At 38.0% G+C, this 16499-nt stretch overlaps 1 protein-coding gene and 1 long non-coding RNA gene across 5 annotated transcripts in view; one reads left to right on the top strand and one right to left on the bottom strand.

Annotated features, from left to right (window-relative positions):
* RORB (RAR related orphan receptor B) overlaps nucleotides 1-16499 on the top strand; it is a 186893-nt gene that overhangs the window by 68352 nt on the left and 102042 nt on the right. The window lies entirely within an intron of this gene.
* Nucleotides 1-16499, bottom strand: part of LOC121485700 — a 31442-nt gene that overhangs the window by 1697 nt on the left and 13246 nt on the right. The window contains exons 3-5 of one of the 4 annotated variants that reach the window (XR_005986351.1): nucleotides 10198-10511; nucleotides 8966-9094; nucleotides 2936-3088 (exon numbers count right to left, since the gene is read on the bottom strand). This is a non-coding gene — a long non-coding RNA (uncharacterized LOC121485700). Of the gene's footprint in view, nucleotides 1-2935; nucleotides 3089-5558; nucleotides 5889-8965; nucleotides 9095-10197; nucleotides 10512-16499 lie in introns of those variants that run through there. The other 3 variants (XR_005986350.1, XR_005986348.1, XR_005986349.1) reach the window with 3 other exon arrangements.

Below are 16499 nucleotides of genomic sequence, written 5' to 3'. Positions count from 1 at the left end.
GAACAGCCACTGGAGAATTTAAGATTCACACTTCACATTCCTCTTCTTCTAAACAACACTAAACCATCAATGTCCAATACGTAGTGTTCTGTACCATAAAATATCAAGGATTCTAAACTATGCATCAGAAAACCTAGGTTCAATTGCTAGCTAGCATTACCTCCTGTCCATGTCACCTCAGACCAGACGCTAAGCCTTCTAAGTCTGTAGAGTCAGCATCCTAACATCAGTCCTTCTCCTTCATGGTGTAGTTACAGAGATTATTATTGTGCTATATAATAGGTGTAGGGCTATGAAGTTAGCCACAATTCGTTATCTTAGAGAAAGAGTAAATGAAGCATAATAATTTGTGCCTATACCTCATGTTCAGGGTGAGGACAGCTATGCATCTTTATTAGAATTGTTTTCCAAGAAAACTATTTTCTCATGTAGTGTGCCTTCCTTGCATCTACTATACCCTACTTCCCTGTGAATTGATTGTATAAATTATAATTTTTTTTAATTTTTTATTTATTTATGATAGTCACACAGAGAGAGAGAGAGAGAGGCAGAGACACAGGCAGAGGGAGAAGCAGGCTCCATGCACCGGGAGCCCAACGTGGGATTCGATCCCGGGTCTCCAGGATCGCGCCCTGGGCCAAAGGCAGGCGCCAAACCGCTGCGCCACCCAGGGATCCCGATTGTATAAACTATAAATAGCATTAACTTGCAAACCCACCATTTTCTTCATTTGAGGATATCACTGAAAAGAACTGAACTTATTTTTACTGCTTTATCTCTTGTTTTCTCTTTTTCTTGCCCTTTTGAATTTTTGTATTCATTACTTTGTATAGGTGACCATGATTCTTTCAATAGTCAGTAAATATCCAGTTGGTGGAAGGTAAATAGAATGAATGTAAACACGGTTTTTATGTATTTTTTTAAATAGCATCCACCAGGATTCAAAAGGACTTAGAAATGAAAAGAGGATTTTTAAAAATAAGATGAGACAAAGCACTGATAGGTGGAGATTTACAGGATCTATATCTCAGTTCTAGTGCCTTTTCTTAAGGATGTAAAGATGCCAGGAGCTTAGGCTTAGATTGGTGACATAGAGAAACTGTGGCTTTTTGATTGGCAGCAAACATCCGAACATCTTTCTACTTACATCTTTTCAGTGTGGGTTGAGTAAATATTGATTCACTGGCATCTTCAAGCAGTGGTGAGTCTTACAAAGAATATATTTTTAATGCAAACGGCACTTGTCAGATACATGAAAAGAAAATAAGGCATCTTTTTAAAATTTCCTATTTTATTGTTAAATCTCTTTCGGTGGTGGTTCCAATTTGTGCTATTTGAATCTGGTACTTCGGATCTAATGACATAAATACTAGATATCGGATAATACTTGGCACTCACCCTTTGCAAACACACACCACAATATATGCACTCAGAAGAGAGCTTCCCCAGCAAAATCCATTTATTCACAAATTTGCACAAATAAATTTACTGTTTGAGAATTGCGAGAGAGAACCATTGGGATACTCTTAACAATTCCTTCTTTAGCTTAACACTTAGTGACCTTGGTAGGAGAAGAGTGAATTGTTGAAGCGTATCCATATCAAAATCAGAACGTTGATTAAAATCACACAAAAGATGAATTTGGTTACTGTTTACTGCCTAGCTTTTGTTTAGCTGGCTAATATTAGTGTCAAACTTTATCATAAGCACTCTGTATCTTACAGATCAATGTGATTTTGTTTATTTTAAAAGACACTCCACTTTGTGGGCACTCACATGACTTGTAAGCAGTCCAATTTAGAGACTGAAGTCAAGTGAAGATAAAGAGTATTTATCTTTGCATTTCTTCAAAAAGTACGATATAAAAACTTGTCTTAATATCTTAAAATATGCCTTTCCTTAAAAAGCATCTTTTTCATTCATTTTTGCTTAAGCTTTTCTGCTTGTGTGTTAGCAAACTGTGTCTCTTTCTGATTAAATGGGGTTGACCCATGGCCTTCCTGTCAGTGAGATCTCCTAGTTTTATTCTTTATACTTAGGCATAAGTCATATCCCCTTCAGGACATTCTCTTATGTTCATATCAGAATTATCTAATTCAAATGAAATGGCCCTGATTAATGGCAAGTGCTCTTTGAATAAGATAATCTGATGATCTCCAATCCTAAAACTCCCCGTTAAAAGGTTCTATAGACATACTTCATGCATCATAGTCTTGCTTTCAAGCACTGACAAAGTCTTAGTGAAAAAGACCATAATCATCTATGTACTTGTTATCTCTTGAGGTTGATGGAACAGTACCCTACCCAGGGGTAAATCCACTCCCTCTTCTGTCCTTCACCAAGTCCTATCACTTCAAATGTTAAAAGGAATAGTGAGTAAATGATTAAAATTCAAGACCAGAAATGTATTATTCAATATACTCTTTCCATTAATGCCTTTACCTCTCCAACTTTTCCCAGCTTTATGAAATCTAAACTTTTTAAGTTAGAATCTCAAAAATAATCCTGCTTCATACAGCTGTTGGAAAGTCATGGTATACTACATATGCATTTCTTGTAATGTTTTAAGAACATGTTATTTTTGCTGTTTTCCATTATTTTATTAGTGTTCATTTTATTATCTTGTCTATACTATTAACAATGGTTTTGTATTTCTACAGTGGTTCTTTATGCTCCCCCTAAATCTTCATCTTTTATAACTCTCTGAGGCTTCTGATGACCCCTTCCTCAGTTAGCTGTGAGAAGTGCAGTAAGATGTAAGGCTAATAGTCCCAATTAATTCAGAGAAATCATCAGTATTTCAGCAGTGGAACCATATTGATGTCGTCACTTGATATGAATTATTTGCCTATGCGGGAACCTAAAATAACTCAGTAACTTCTGCTAAAAAGGAGTTTGATCTGTGGGTTTTGGTTTTCCAAAAGCTGTTGCTTACCTGCCTCATTTGGGGCAGGGGTGCCACATATTTGACGAAACCCTCTAGTTGTAGAAGAGCTGAGTGAATTCCAAAGGAGATGAATCAAGATTCATCTGAGATGCAATTGAATTGGACATTCACATATTCTTCTTGGTAATTAAGCTCACATAACTAAAATAAGGAAAAGGGGAAGAAGAGAAAGGTAATAGCAAGGAATGAAAAGTAGATTCTCCAGTGTTATGGCTCTCAGGAATAAGAACATGATAACCATGGGGCGGGGTGGGTTGGGGGATGACAATCAGAATCTACAAAGAAACCATAGTTTTGATGGGTACCATCTTTTCCAAAGCAATGACACATATCAAATGTAATTCAGCACTATAACCTCCCCTCTTTCTGAAACTTGTCTGCCAATCTTAAAGAAAATGAAACCTCTTATGAATATAAAGACTCAGCAGTCTTATTTTCAATACTCTGAAACAGCATATCTCTTTCCTTGAGTGAGCAGGTACTTTTATTCAAATATATTGAAAATATCTGTGCTTCCTTTGCAATAGAGTGCCATGAAAGAAAACACATTTTTACCAATTACAGAGCAAACACCAAGAACTGTCAGATAACTTGTCACAGAGCTTTTAAGCCTAGTGTCATTTTATTTTTACAACCCAGAGTTTTAACAACTCGGAGGCTTTCTATATGTTCACTAATCATAACTCTGTAATTTAAACACACAAATTCTCCTGCTTAATAATCAAACATATCATTTCTATTCATATTTTCCATTTCTTCCTGCTCTCAATACTCCAAATAGATCCAAATATTTCACGCATTTATAACATCTTTCTCATGTTAAAAGTGCAGTTTTGCCTAACAAAACAAAATTCAGCACTGGACAGCACTCCACAAAGCTGCTTGGTTCAGGTGAAAAGTATTCTGTTTCCATATTGGCCTGCAGCAAATATTTATGTAAATTTTCTGAAAATAGAAATCTAGCAAAATTACTGTGATTTTTTTAGGTCATTATATTGGGGATAAAGAAAGGTCACCTGGTAATGATTAAAATTAGCAAAAAAAAAAAAAAAGACTATGAGAGTAGTAATTATTTCTTCTCCCTCCAACCCAAAATCTAGAAATTTGCCTAAACATGTTAGATGGATTTGAATCAGCATTTTCATCTAGATTGGATGAACAGTTAAAATCTAAATCTAAGATTATATTTTAAGTACAAATATATATTAAAATATTTATAGTTTCTGCAGAATATTTACAGTGTTACAATTCTGCATCTAGAAAATCTCTCATCATAATTTTACCCAATATTAAAAATCATAAACGTCAAAAATGTTCCCATTACAAGAAATATTCTTCGAAGAACATATAAGAGATATTCCCCTGCTAGAGAAATTACAGTGAATGTCCCAATATTAAGGTTTCTGTTAATTGAAGAGTTTTTGTTCCTGGAATGAATATACACTATTGAGATGTTACCATATGAATAAAGCATATATCAATCGACTTCAATCACAACACACAGATGGGAAAAAATTTTAATGGACCACAATAAAAGGAAATTGTTGGTATAGTCCAAATTTTCTTGATTTTATTTATGAATACAATGACCTATTTGCCATTACTTCAAGCTTTAGCTTAGAAAGTGCATATTTTTTTTTAGTTTTTATAAATATGTGAGAGTTATCTTTTAATTTTTTGTTGTTAAGGGACTGTAAAAAGGAATGTATTCAAAGGAATAAGGAGTGTACACATACGCATATAGAAATGTTTAATATTAAGTGTATACATACTAAATTATGTAGTGTGGCCATAGTCAAAGTTTATTAGAAGTATCAATGCTGGTGAACCTGGGTAACTCAGTTGGTTAAACATGTGACTCTTGATCTCAGCTTAGGTTTTGATCTCAGGGTTGTGAGTTCAAGCCCTATGTTGAGCTCCATGCTGGGTGTGCAGCCTACTTTTAAAAAAAAAATGTCTATGCTGTTTTTTACTAAGGTTCATTATGATGACAGCTTAAAAAATGAGGCCAAGAAAGGGGAACACTCTTATACTGTTGGTAGAAATGCAAGCTGGTGCAGCCACCCTGGGAAACAGTATGGAAGTCCCTCAAAAAGTTGAAAATAGAGCTACCCCTTTGACCCAGCAATTGCACTACTGGGTATTTACCCCAAAGATACAAATGTAGTGATCCAAAGGAGCACCTGCACCCCAATGTTTATAGCAGCAATGTCCACAATAGCCAAACTATGGAAAGAGCCCAGATGTCCATTGATAGATGAATGGATAAAGAAGATGTGATACACACACACACACACACACACACACACACACACACACAGTGGAATACTACTCAGCCATAAAAAAGAGAAATCTTGCCATTTGCAATTACATGGATGGAACTAGGGGGTATTAGGCTAAGTGAAGTAAGTCAATCAGAGAAAGACAATTTTAATGATCTCATTCTTTCTTAAATGTGGAATTTAAGAAACAAAACAGGATCATTAGGGAAGAGAAGAAAAAATAAAAAAAGATGAAATCAGAGAGGAAGACAAACCATAGGAGACTCTTAATCATAGGAAACAAAGTGAAGGTCACCGGAGGGAGGGGAGATGGGGTAAGTGAGTGATGGACATTAAAGAGGGCATGTGATGTGAGGAGCACTGGTGTTATATTAGACTGAGGATTCATTGAACTCTACCTCTGAAACCAATAATACATTATATTTAATTAAATTTAAATAAAAGTTTTTTTTTAAATCTGAAGCCAATTCAAGCATGTTTATTACATACAAAAAAGAGTAATAACTATTTATATTGTACTTTATGGTGTCTCTGGGGGTAAGATTATTTCATAAATTTGATGTATTGCCTTGAAATATGTAAAGACCAGTCACAGATACTTTGCTTCAAAGGTAAAATGTGTGCAATTTTTTTGAGCCCCAATTCATTCTTGAAATAACCTGGAGAAAAAAAAAAAAAAAAAAGAAAGAAATAACCTGGAGACCTCAAAAATGTTCTAAAAATTTTTTAATTTTGATATTTTTGTTTATAAAAAAGTTAAAAATACCTCAGGGAAATTATAGAGAAACCATATATTAAATTTTTTGCAAATATGACTCTTTGACAACTATAATACAAATGCAAATTTCTCTTTCTTTGGCTGTATATAAATAAAGCCAAACATCCGGCACAGTCAATAAAAAATTCACTTACATGTTTTGTCTGCCAAATATTTGGAACATTTTAAATTTTTATTCCATTTTTTTCAGATCTTATTTAAGTGTTTTATTAAGGTCATGTTTTTTATTCTCTGTCCCTCTCCTGTATGCCTTAAAGAGGAAAAGCATATACATTCTAATAATTGAAAACTTCACTTGGTATTTTTTAGGGCTCATGAAACTGTATCAATCTTATAACATTAAAGTTCTTTCTTCCTCTGAACTCTTTTTGGGAATGACATAGAGAATAACTGACAACTATAAAAAATGTTATTCCTTAGAACTTAGAGTTATTTTTAGTAAAAGGAATTTCCATATAGTTTTGACAAATAGCTTTCTTCCACACTTTCTCACTTTTTAATGTATCGTTACATGCCATTATTTGTTAAGTTAATGGAAACTTGCATACAGGCATATATGTGCTGAATGTGTGAATGAATATGTATTTGTTATCTTTAATGTATTTGAATTTGGTTGATGTGCCCATAAAAAAATCCTCCAGCATATTGGCGTAATTAAGCATAATATTATGATAAACCATTTCAAAGAAAAAAGTGGGTTTTACCATCCCAATGTGTGTACTTTTTTTAACTTTGTATATTCAGAATACATCTGTGAAAACAATTGGAGGTAGAAAAGATTGGCTTTGCTTCATGAAGAGTAGTGAAATATTATTTTAATTAAGCTTATCTTATGCCAAAAAGTATAATTATGTAATAAATATTAAACATGATTGGTACAATTTTAAGGGGTAAGGTTTCCCTGTCCTTCCCAATTTTCACATATGAATACCAGAAGGCAGTATTGACTGAGACTACAGTACAATACAGCTGTGTGTGTTATGTGTCTATTTCTGTAACTCACCAAAGGGCTTGATAAATAATATTTAATACATAGTCTTTGATTAATTCTTCCTCACTCCTGAATTATATCATTGTTACCTATGTGAAAGCTAATAAGCAAATAGATCTTTTGAAAAGCTAATTTTAAAATGCCATTATTAATATCTTAAATTTAGAAAGGTACACATTCTGAGAATTACACTATGTTTGTAAATTAATAAATAATAATATAATAATAGATGGATATTAAGTGTTTGTAGTTTGATGAATAAAAAGAAGGTTCATGAACAAAATAGAAAATCATTTAACCTATGGGGAAATGCACGCATTAAAGTTCTTCCCCAGAGCTCTTTTTTCGTATTGTAGTTATTGGTGACATCGTGTGGTTGATGTTGGTATCTACAGCACTCAGAGTTTCCTAAAAACAGTTAAATTGCTCTTATTAGCAAATTTGAAGTCTACAATACAATGTTATCAACTGTAGCCACCAAGTCATACATTAGATAACCAGATCTTATTTATCTCAGACCCTGGCAATCACTTTTCTAACTCTATGATTTAACTTAAATGTTCTTACATGCCCCCCACACCCACATGCACAAAAGGTAAATATGTGAGGTGACGAATGTGTTAACTAACTCCATGAGTGGGAGCCCTTAACAATGTAGAGGTCTATCAAGTCATCACCATGTACACTATAAATACAATTTTATTCATCACTGTAAAGCTGGACAAAATTACTGTTCAGAAAAAATAGAGTTTATATTTGTCCAAATCACATTAGAAACAAAGTATGTCACTTATATCATGACTAATCATTTGTCCCTTAAATTATTTACTTCTTTTAAAGTAATGGAGTATTGCAGCCGCTTGTGAGAATTGAGGAGTTAAAGTACTGCGTGCACAGTAGGCAAGGGGAGTATTTTTTACCACAGCATTTGCTCCTGTCCATTTTAAAAAGCTAACATTTTTAATTACTAGAGTTGGACAGTAGTTGTTTTTCTCAAAAGAATATAGAATTCTCTATTCCCCATCTTACCTCTTTTCTTAAAAAATATACCAATATCAAAAACATTTTTAAAACTAAATTTTATCCTGTTTTTTCACTTCCATAACCTACGATGGTATTTAATCAAACATTACTGTTTCTTGGGAGCACCTCTCATCACCAAATTTTGGGAGTGTTTTGTCATAATTCCCTTTCCAGCTCATGGTAGAAAGAAAAGTGATTTTTCTTGTAAACTTTGAACTGAAAAGGTCCTTAAATGAGAGTGCTGGTGTCTAACATAGCTTTCATCCCTACTATGTCCTGCTCCTGTTGTTTGATGGAATAGGGGGTCGTAGGCTATATTGTAGCCCTCTATCCTCCTGGAGGAAAGGTGAGGCAGAAGTACAGGGTGGCCAGTGCAGGTGCAGTGAGGGTCACAAACCATCTCCCCCCAGCAGGGTAGAGAGGGGACCATTCCTTCAGCCAACATTCCAGGTTGAACCCATCTCCAACCCTCTCCCTCCCACCAACAGCTCTTGCCTGTTCCCCCCTTACATTATGTTGCACAATACAGAGCCCTCTGGGAATCTTCTCTCCCTACCTGAGAAGGGCTTCCAAATTGTACCATATCTCTACCTGAGCTATCAATTTGCAACTTTTGCCAGGGTTTAGTGAAAGCAGGTTCCCTAGAGGAACTCTTATTGTGCCATGTGATGTGAAATGAAAACCTCTCTCTCTCTCTCTCTCTTTTTCTCTCTCTCCCTCTCTTTTAAAATTCAAGCCACTAAACTGAACAGGAAAAGGGAGCACAGGTAACACTTGTTCATATAGGTGATTGTCACTGGTTTTAAAGAAAGATGGAGTCATGGGTACCGGCGTTGGAGAAAACATTCTTGTCAATTATGTCTCAAGACCACAGTCACAGGAAACAATCTTTCATTGACCACGAAAGCATCTCAGAGAAAGGGCAGGGATGAAAAGTCCCTTACCTGAGCTTGGATGACTAAGAAATCTGGGATGCACCTGGCATGGCGGTGCAGGCTATTTTTGGAGAAAGCCAAGACCTGTAGTAGCTTCTCATCGAGAGAGATGTCCGACAGTGATATCCGGTTATTGAACTGGTGGCATTGGCAATTGATGAGGTGATGGTATCATCGGTTAAGTGCAGGTCACAGGAGGAAAAAAAAAAAAGAACAGGGTGATCGTGAGGGCAACGAGATACAAAACCAGCAGAACCACACTGCCAATGGCCTGAAGCTAAATTAAAACCGGTAAGGAAAACCCCTTGGAATATTCTTCCTTCTTTGCTCGTGGCCAGTCTTGAGACTAATTAGCTAAAATCAGCTGAAATCTCCTTTTTCCTCAGCAGGATTCACTTCATTACTTCATACATTCTCATCCGGGTGTAACAGGACAATGTTACATTCAAATAAATCCCAGTGCCACTTCCTAAAATATAGCCCCAATTTTCCTCTCATGTACATGCACAAAGGATGAGAATTTCTAGACTGTGAGGAAATTGCTTATCGAATGACTGTTTAAGAACCAGCAAATTATATCTGAATTTCAATGGGTAATTTTCACCTTTCAGAATCTTTTGATTGTAGATTACTAAGATGTCACCTTTTTTGGTATTAAATTATTTTGGTCATTCATCAGGAGGCCCGCTCTCCCAACCTATAAAATACATAACTTGAGATAGAAGTGACAAAGGCTCTGCATGGATTTCGATTACTGAAAAGACTGGCAAGTTTCAAGTGTGCTTTTTCCACATCTTAACTCCCATCAGTCTTCATTTTGAACAGTGTACCGGGTGCCATTTTGGACATTTAATTAGCTGGTACATCTTGTAAAAAAAAAAAAAAAAAAAAATTCAAGTGTGATCTGTAACTGTTTTGAAGGGGCTACACATCAGATACTGACCAGGGGCCAATCAGCCACTTGTGTCATTTGTACAAGTGGATTTTTCCCATTCAATTTTGGTTCCACTCTGAATGATGACTTCAGCGCTTGAATTTCTTCCATGGAAGGCCAGGAAAGCACTGTGTTCTCTAAGCTCGATGGGACAACCTTCAACCAAAGACTGAACTTTTGTTGTCAGAAAAACTGGGCCTAATGATTGCCGCAAACAGGGCTGGGATTTTATTGGTGTCCTCTATGTGACTGTGACAGTGTTGACATTAAATCAAATTCAATTAGCATGGGCTCGCTAATGACTTACCCTGCTTCAAAAAGTGGCAAGGACAAAGCACTTGGCAAAAATTCTCCCGGTTACAGTCTGGTTTCCAGCTCCTTTTGGTCGCTTTTCAATGCGATAGCGAACTGCCAGCTTGTCTCCATAGATGAATGTTAGAGGACTTCACTAATGAAACCCTCGACAAGATCAGTGTGCCGCGAGAGGGAAGGGGCAGGGAGGGCAGGGGTACCTCTGTCCTCAGGTGCTCTTGAAGCAATTTCCAGAACCACCGCGGAGCGCATCCAAAGAAACAGCTACTGCGTCCCTAGAGGGTAGCTTGGCTGGACAGGGTATCAAAGCTGCAAGGGGAAATAAGGTCTGTGGTGGGGATTGGGTTTCCGTAAAGCTAGAGGCACCCTCTCCGAATGCGTGGGAGGCCGGGCCATTATCTGAGCAGCATTTTAAAGGAACAGAAGAGCCATTATGATACCCGCACCACCCCAGCAAGACCAAGCCGATGTCCATTCCAGATAGCCGCAGCTTTGATTGACTGCCTCCCCATTGTCGCTTCCCTGGTCGGCGGCGCTGTCCTCATCCCACCCCCTTCCCCCAGAGGGGCAAGGACAGCTTGCAGGCACACCCATGCCTCCCACTAGGCTGTCAGCAAACAGCGCCCGCGCTGAGTCCCTTTCAGGAGTCCTGTGCAAACACAACATTGAGTAAATAAAAAAGCACGATCTTAATTTAGAGAAAAGGGTTATGAGAGAAAGAGCCAATATCCTGCCACCTTGTTGTGTCACTTTAATATCTCAAGCTGGTTTCCTTGAATGTTTATCTTCAAATTAACCTTCTCCTCCTCGCCTCATAGACACCTTCCCTTCGTATCTCCTTTCTCTATCCATTTAAATATGCCCTTAATAAACCCCTGCAGAAAGAAGGGGGGCGGTGAGGAGCTCTGCAACAAAGCAGGGTGTCCGGGGAGAACACGCAGATTTGTTTGGTCTTCACACACATAACTTCGTCCACATTGTAGTGCAGCCAGATGATGGTAAGGGGACAGAGGCTTCCAGTCGGAATTGTGCAAACACTTCAGCCTTCCTGGACCTTCTGGAACTGATAGATAAGCCCATCGCGTGAAACTGGAACCTGGAAAGACCACGGAGAAGCCCCAAACTAGCAATTCGGTTGAGCATCCAAGCCTACAGGGAGGTGATTTTGACACTAGCAGGAAAGGGGGAAATCTTTTAATTCTAGTGACTGCTGCGATTATAAACGAGAAAAAAAGATAGGGCGCTATGCTCCAGAAAGGAGTACTCTGTTAGGGAGAGCCAGTGCCAGTCACGCTGCTCCGTGCTAAGCTTGTCTGGGACTGAAAAGCCTGGCACTGGTCAGGGGCAAAGGAGCATTTGTTCAGGAAAAATACAGAAGTAAAGAATTACAAGGAATTCCGATCATGGGGTGCCTGGGTGATGCAGTTGGCTAAGCGTCTGCCTTCGGTTCAGGTCATGATCTCGGGGTCCTGGGATCGAGCCCTCTGTTGGGCTCCGTGCTCAGTGGGGAGGCTGCTTCTCCTTCTCCCTCCTTCCCCCCCACTTGTGTTCTCTGGCTCTCTCTATCTCTCTGTCAAATAAATAAATAGATAAAATCTTTAAAAAAAAAAAAAAACTAAACCAAACCAAAACAAAACAAAATCCCAATCACTCTAAATATGTCCAGATTCCTTTAAAAGTTGATTGAGCCACATGTAAAATGAGTCTGGACACCTCAAATATCTGGACTGTACAGAAAGGGCAGGAAGTACACCTCGCTCTTTTTATAACAGCAACTGCAAAATTTCTGCTTTTATGCTTCTACTCAAAAAGAATCACCTTGTTTACTCTTCAGAATTACCCTGAAAAAAAAAAATAGGTATTCTTCTCCTTACTTTACAAACAAGGAAACTGAGGCTCAGCCTCAGTGGTGTCTCTAGAAATTCTTAATGGCAATGTCCATGGGAACACCTGGGTGGCTCAGCTGGTTAAGGGTCTGCCTTCAGCTTAGGTCATATTCCCAGGACCCTGCATCAGGTGCCCTGCTCCATGGGGAACCTGTTTCTCCCTCTCCCTCTCCTTCTGCCTACTGCTCCCCCTCCTTGTGCGCTTTCTCTCTCTCTCTCTCTCTCTCTCAAATAAATAAAATCTTAACAAAACAAAACAAAACAAAACGAGGTGGTTCACGGAGAAAGGGAGAGGGCTGCATTTGCTTGGCTGTCAACTCTCTTCTCAGTTAAATTGATTGTTCATTCAGGCAGCTTAGCACTGCTACTCTCTTAACCAGAAAAGGTGAAAAACTTTCTCAAAATCTACCCAATAGTGGCAGGGCCAGGATGATTTGTGTCTGTCTGCCTGACATCAAAGCCTGTGCTCTTATAGACTGCTTGCAGAATGTTCCACCAATGGTAACTTTCTTCACTATTACAGGCTTCCAAAATCATTGTACATGCCTGGACATTCACCCAGGAATAGGCTAAGTATTCCAAAAAGCCCAGTTTTTAAAACTCCGACTGGCACCAGAAAGAAAAACTCCCACTCTCCTGTCTACAAGTTAGGGATTTGCCTCCTGAAATTTTGAAGGGGGAGGGATAAAGAGCAGTCTCCTTACCGAATGATACAAGGAATATTACATTCCACAGAGTAGGAAGGACAAATCAGACACAGAACTTTGTGAAGATCAAATGAGAGAAGGCATGTGGCCGCACTTTGCAGATGAAAAGTCGCTGTGAAATGTAAGCTTGTGTTGTTAATGATATTATCACCCAGGATTTCTCTGCCTCCCTTCTTAATGAAATAATGGTCTTCTTCAAGGTCTCTAAAAGTCAGACCAAAGGAGTGTGTTTCCAGAGAAACAAAATGTGGAGTAATTGTGGATGTTCAATAAATATTAAACAGCCTTGCTATTTGTGGGAAGCTTCAAGTACATGATTAAGTTGCAGGTGATGGTAAAGGAAACCAGCATGATCTTTAATTATAAAATACTTGTTAGATTTGATTCCAGTAAAATGCAATTACCCTTGAGACTTCCGGTTATATCTCACAAGAGGTTATGTTCTCGAGATGAAAGCTTTTGTGGATGAATGTTAGTCTCCATTGTTTGGGACCATGTACCCTGATCCTGGCTCCTGTCTGTAGCAGCTAATCACCGTTCACTTGGCGAGCCTTGCAGGAATTCCCAGTTGTATGCCAGCCATTCTGTGGCCCGCCTTGAAGTATGGAAACATCACAGAAGTGAGCATAAGGGCACCAGTGGCAGACCAGAGCATTAGCTAGGCTCAGGGAGAAAGGGACTTCAAGGGAATTCAAGATTTCATCGTGGACAAAAGACGGCTCAGTAGGAGGGAGAAAATAGAATTGTCCTTGTACATGTCACCATGATTATAATGCAAACATATATCTTTTTTTTTTTAAAGACTAGCGGGGAAACCTCTGGATTTCATTTTGGAAAACTATCCCATCAGTCTATAATAGCTTCATGTTAAACTGAAAATTTTCATCAGCGTCTATTTTTTTTTTTTGATACTGCCCATGGAAGCGATTGATAGATTAAGAAAATGGTATTTTGAAAGCCCCCCCCCCTTTTTTTTTAGTTTCATGCCAGTAGGGTTCCAAAAGCCTTTTATTAAGAACATTCTGATATAATAATAATGGCTAGCATTTAACTTGTGCTTACAACATGCCACGTACAGGCCAGTGCTTTATATATTGCAAACTCAATACTTGTAATGAAACCATGGGGAAACTGAGGCACACTAATGCTATTTAATTAGTCTCCAGGCACACAGCCTGTAATGGAAAAAGTTAGTTTCTGCGTCCAAGTAGACCGGTTGCAGAATCCATGCTCATATGCACCACACTATACCTCCCAGGCTAGTGCAGCAGGGTTTCCAGGTATTCACAGGTTATGAGAAAGGCTGCCTCTGTGTGTGTGTGTGTGTGTGTGTGTGTGTGTGTGTGTGTGTGTTTACATGATCTATGTATCTTATGCATGGAAGCAATTGACTTTTGCTGTTTTCTTTCTCTTTATGTTCTTCATTTTCTTTCTGAAATTCATTCTATCAATCGGATTTCATTTCTTCACTATGTCAAAATGATTCTGTAGAAGAGTCCCATCCACCTTTTGAGAATGGATTTGGTGGTTTTTCCCTCTGCCTTCTAGGTTATCACTGCCATAAATTAGAATCAGGAGCTTAAATACAGAGCGACCATAGGTCTACTTTTGGGAATCTACCTATTTTCATTCACCTCATCCTACATTTGCTCTAGAGAGTGATCACAGGTGTCACTGGACATGCATCTTTATGTGGAACATACTAGTTACTAGGCAAAGTAGTTAGTATATTTCCATTTGGGAGAAACTGGTGCTCCAGACTATGAGGCGAGTGTCAGATCATCTTCAAAATCAAGAGCAAACACTTCCTCAGAGGAAGTAGAGAGGGCGACACCTGTTCTGGGTGCAAAGTGAAGTTGAACAGACTCAGAAACAAGACAAACCTGAGCTTAAGTCGCAGCTCTCTTACTTTCCAGTTATTTAGTCTCTCTGATCCTCAGTTCCCAACGCTGTACAATGGGGGGCAATGATACCGAACTAAAATTGGAACTAAACACTTTGCCACCTTCTGGGCATTTTTTATTTCTCCTGATGCCTTTTTTGTTGTTTTGTTTTTGTTTTTTCTGTATTGAAAGTCTTAGGCCAGTAGGGGTCAGCCAAGAGCAATCCTATTTCTAAATTTTTAGCCTTGTTTCTAAAGACCACCAAGATCATAAGATAAAAATCTTTATGGGTTCTAGGAAGGTCAGGGAAGTATAGGTTATATTAGGCCTTAGAATACTTATGTGAGAGAGAACAGTGACAGTGTGATTAAGAAGCAAGCAACATATTATTTGGGGATGGTCCTTTTACCTTTTATTTGGTTTAGTGGAGTGTGTTTAGGTGGGGCCTGAAGGGCTCTCAAAAGTCAGTTACGACAACCAGGCAATACAGGTTTCTTGCAAATAGATTCTTAAAATTGTGCCATAAAAATGCAGTGGAAAAGATTTTATTTTGAATATTAGAGTTGACTTAAAGATTCTTTTAAAGATACCTAATCAATGCTGGGTACCAGTGACTTAGCTGAAAGGGTACAGGCCCCTAGTCTTTCCAAGTGAAGGCTCTTATGCTTAAAATCACCACTGGGCTCCATCTTTCCTCTGAAGGCCACCTAACTCATTTGGCACAAGTTTGAATTGCCAGTCAAGCCCTCTGCCAGTTGATGTGTTTCTGCATGTCCTTATCCCTTTCCTTCTTCCTTACTTCAGCTCAGCAGTTGGTAATTGTCTGCATGTGAAAAAAGAGCACCTGCTAATCTTGATTTTATATATTTATATATATTTGTAGATGAGTATCTCTTCCAAGCAAGCCGGTTATATTCTGTAGTCATTTTACGTATAAATATAAAATTTTATCTGATCATTAGGTTCTTATCTTTTCATGATTTTTCTAATGCTTATTCCATTATTGCCTCATCAAAAATAATAATTTACATTTAGTACATAATATTTTAGCTCTTTCAGACATTTTCAGTTTTGACCTTCAGCAAGTCCAGCATATGGACATGGAACTTAAAATTAGCTCGATATTAAGTATTGAGTAATAGCAAAATTACTATTTATTATTTATACATTAACAATAGTTTACATATTGCAGATGCATACTTTCATTTTTTCTGTTTATGTTTCTCTCTTTTGTTTATTTTAAGTTCTGGCAGCATTTATTTTTCTTTTAGAGAGGGAGTGTCAGTGGGTGGGGTTGGGGAGAGGCAGAGAGAGAGAATCTTAAGTAGGCTCCACACTCATGTGAAGCTAGATTCAGGGCTCAGTCTCACTACCCTGATATCATGACCTGAGCCAAAATCAAGAATTGGCTACTTAACTGACTGAGCCACCCAGGCACCCCTGGCAGCATCTTTTAGCATCATCAAAGGGCTGAATTCCCAAAACTTTCCTTCCTGAGTCACCTCAGGGCTAACTAAACTCTAGGGGTGAGCCATGCTTTTTCTTATTAAAAGCTATGATGTTGTCATGTACAAGAGCTGGATAGACACACAAGATTCAAGTGTTTATGGCAAATAAATTGGTAGATAAATGAGAGATGGAAAAGAACTTTTATTTGCCTAAAAAATGTAAACTGCATTTCTGAGCTTGAGAAACACTTTTCCTACCATGTCACATCACCACAATGGGAGTATCTTAAAAAACATCCACAGTAAGAATTGGAAAATACAAGATTTTTATTTCAACATGTATTAGTCAGCCTTGGCTCCCTTCTGTCAGTGG

This window comes from Vulpes lagopus, chromosome 2 (assembly GCF_018345385.1).
Source record: "Vulpes lagopus strain Blue_001 chromosome 2, ASM1834538v1, whole genome shotgun sequence".
In the NCBI taxonomy this organism is placed as follows: Eukaryota; Metazoa; Chordata; class Mammalia; order Carnivora; family Canidae; genus Vulpes; species Vulpes lagopus.
The sequence above is the reverse complement of the archived record's forward strand: the minus strand, read 5'-3'. Positions and strand labels throughout refer to the sequence as shown.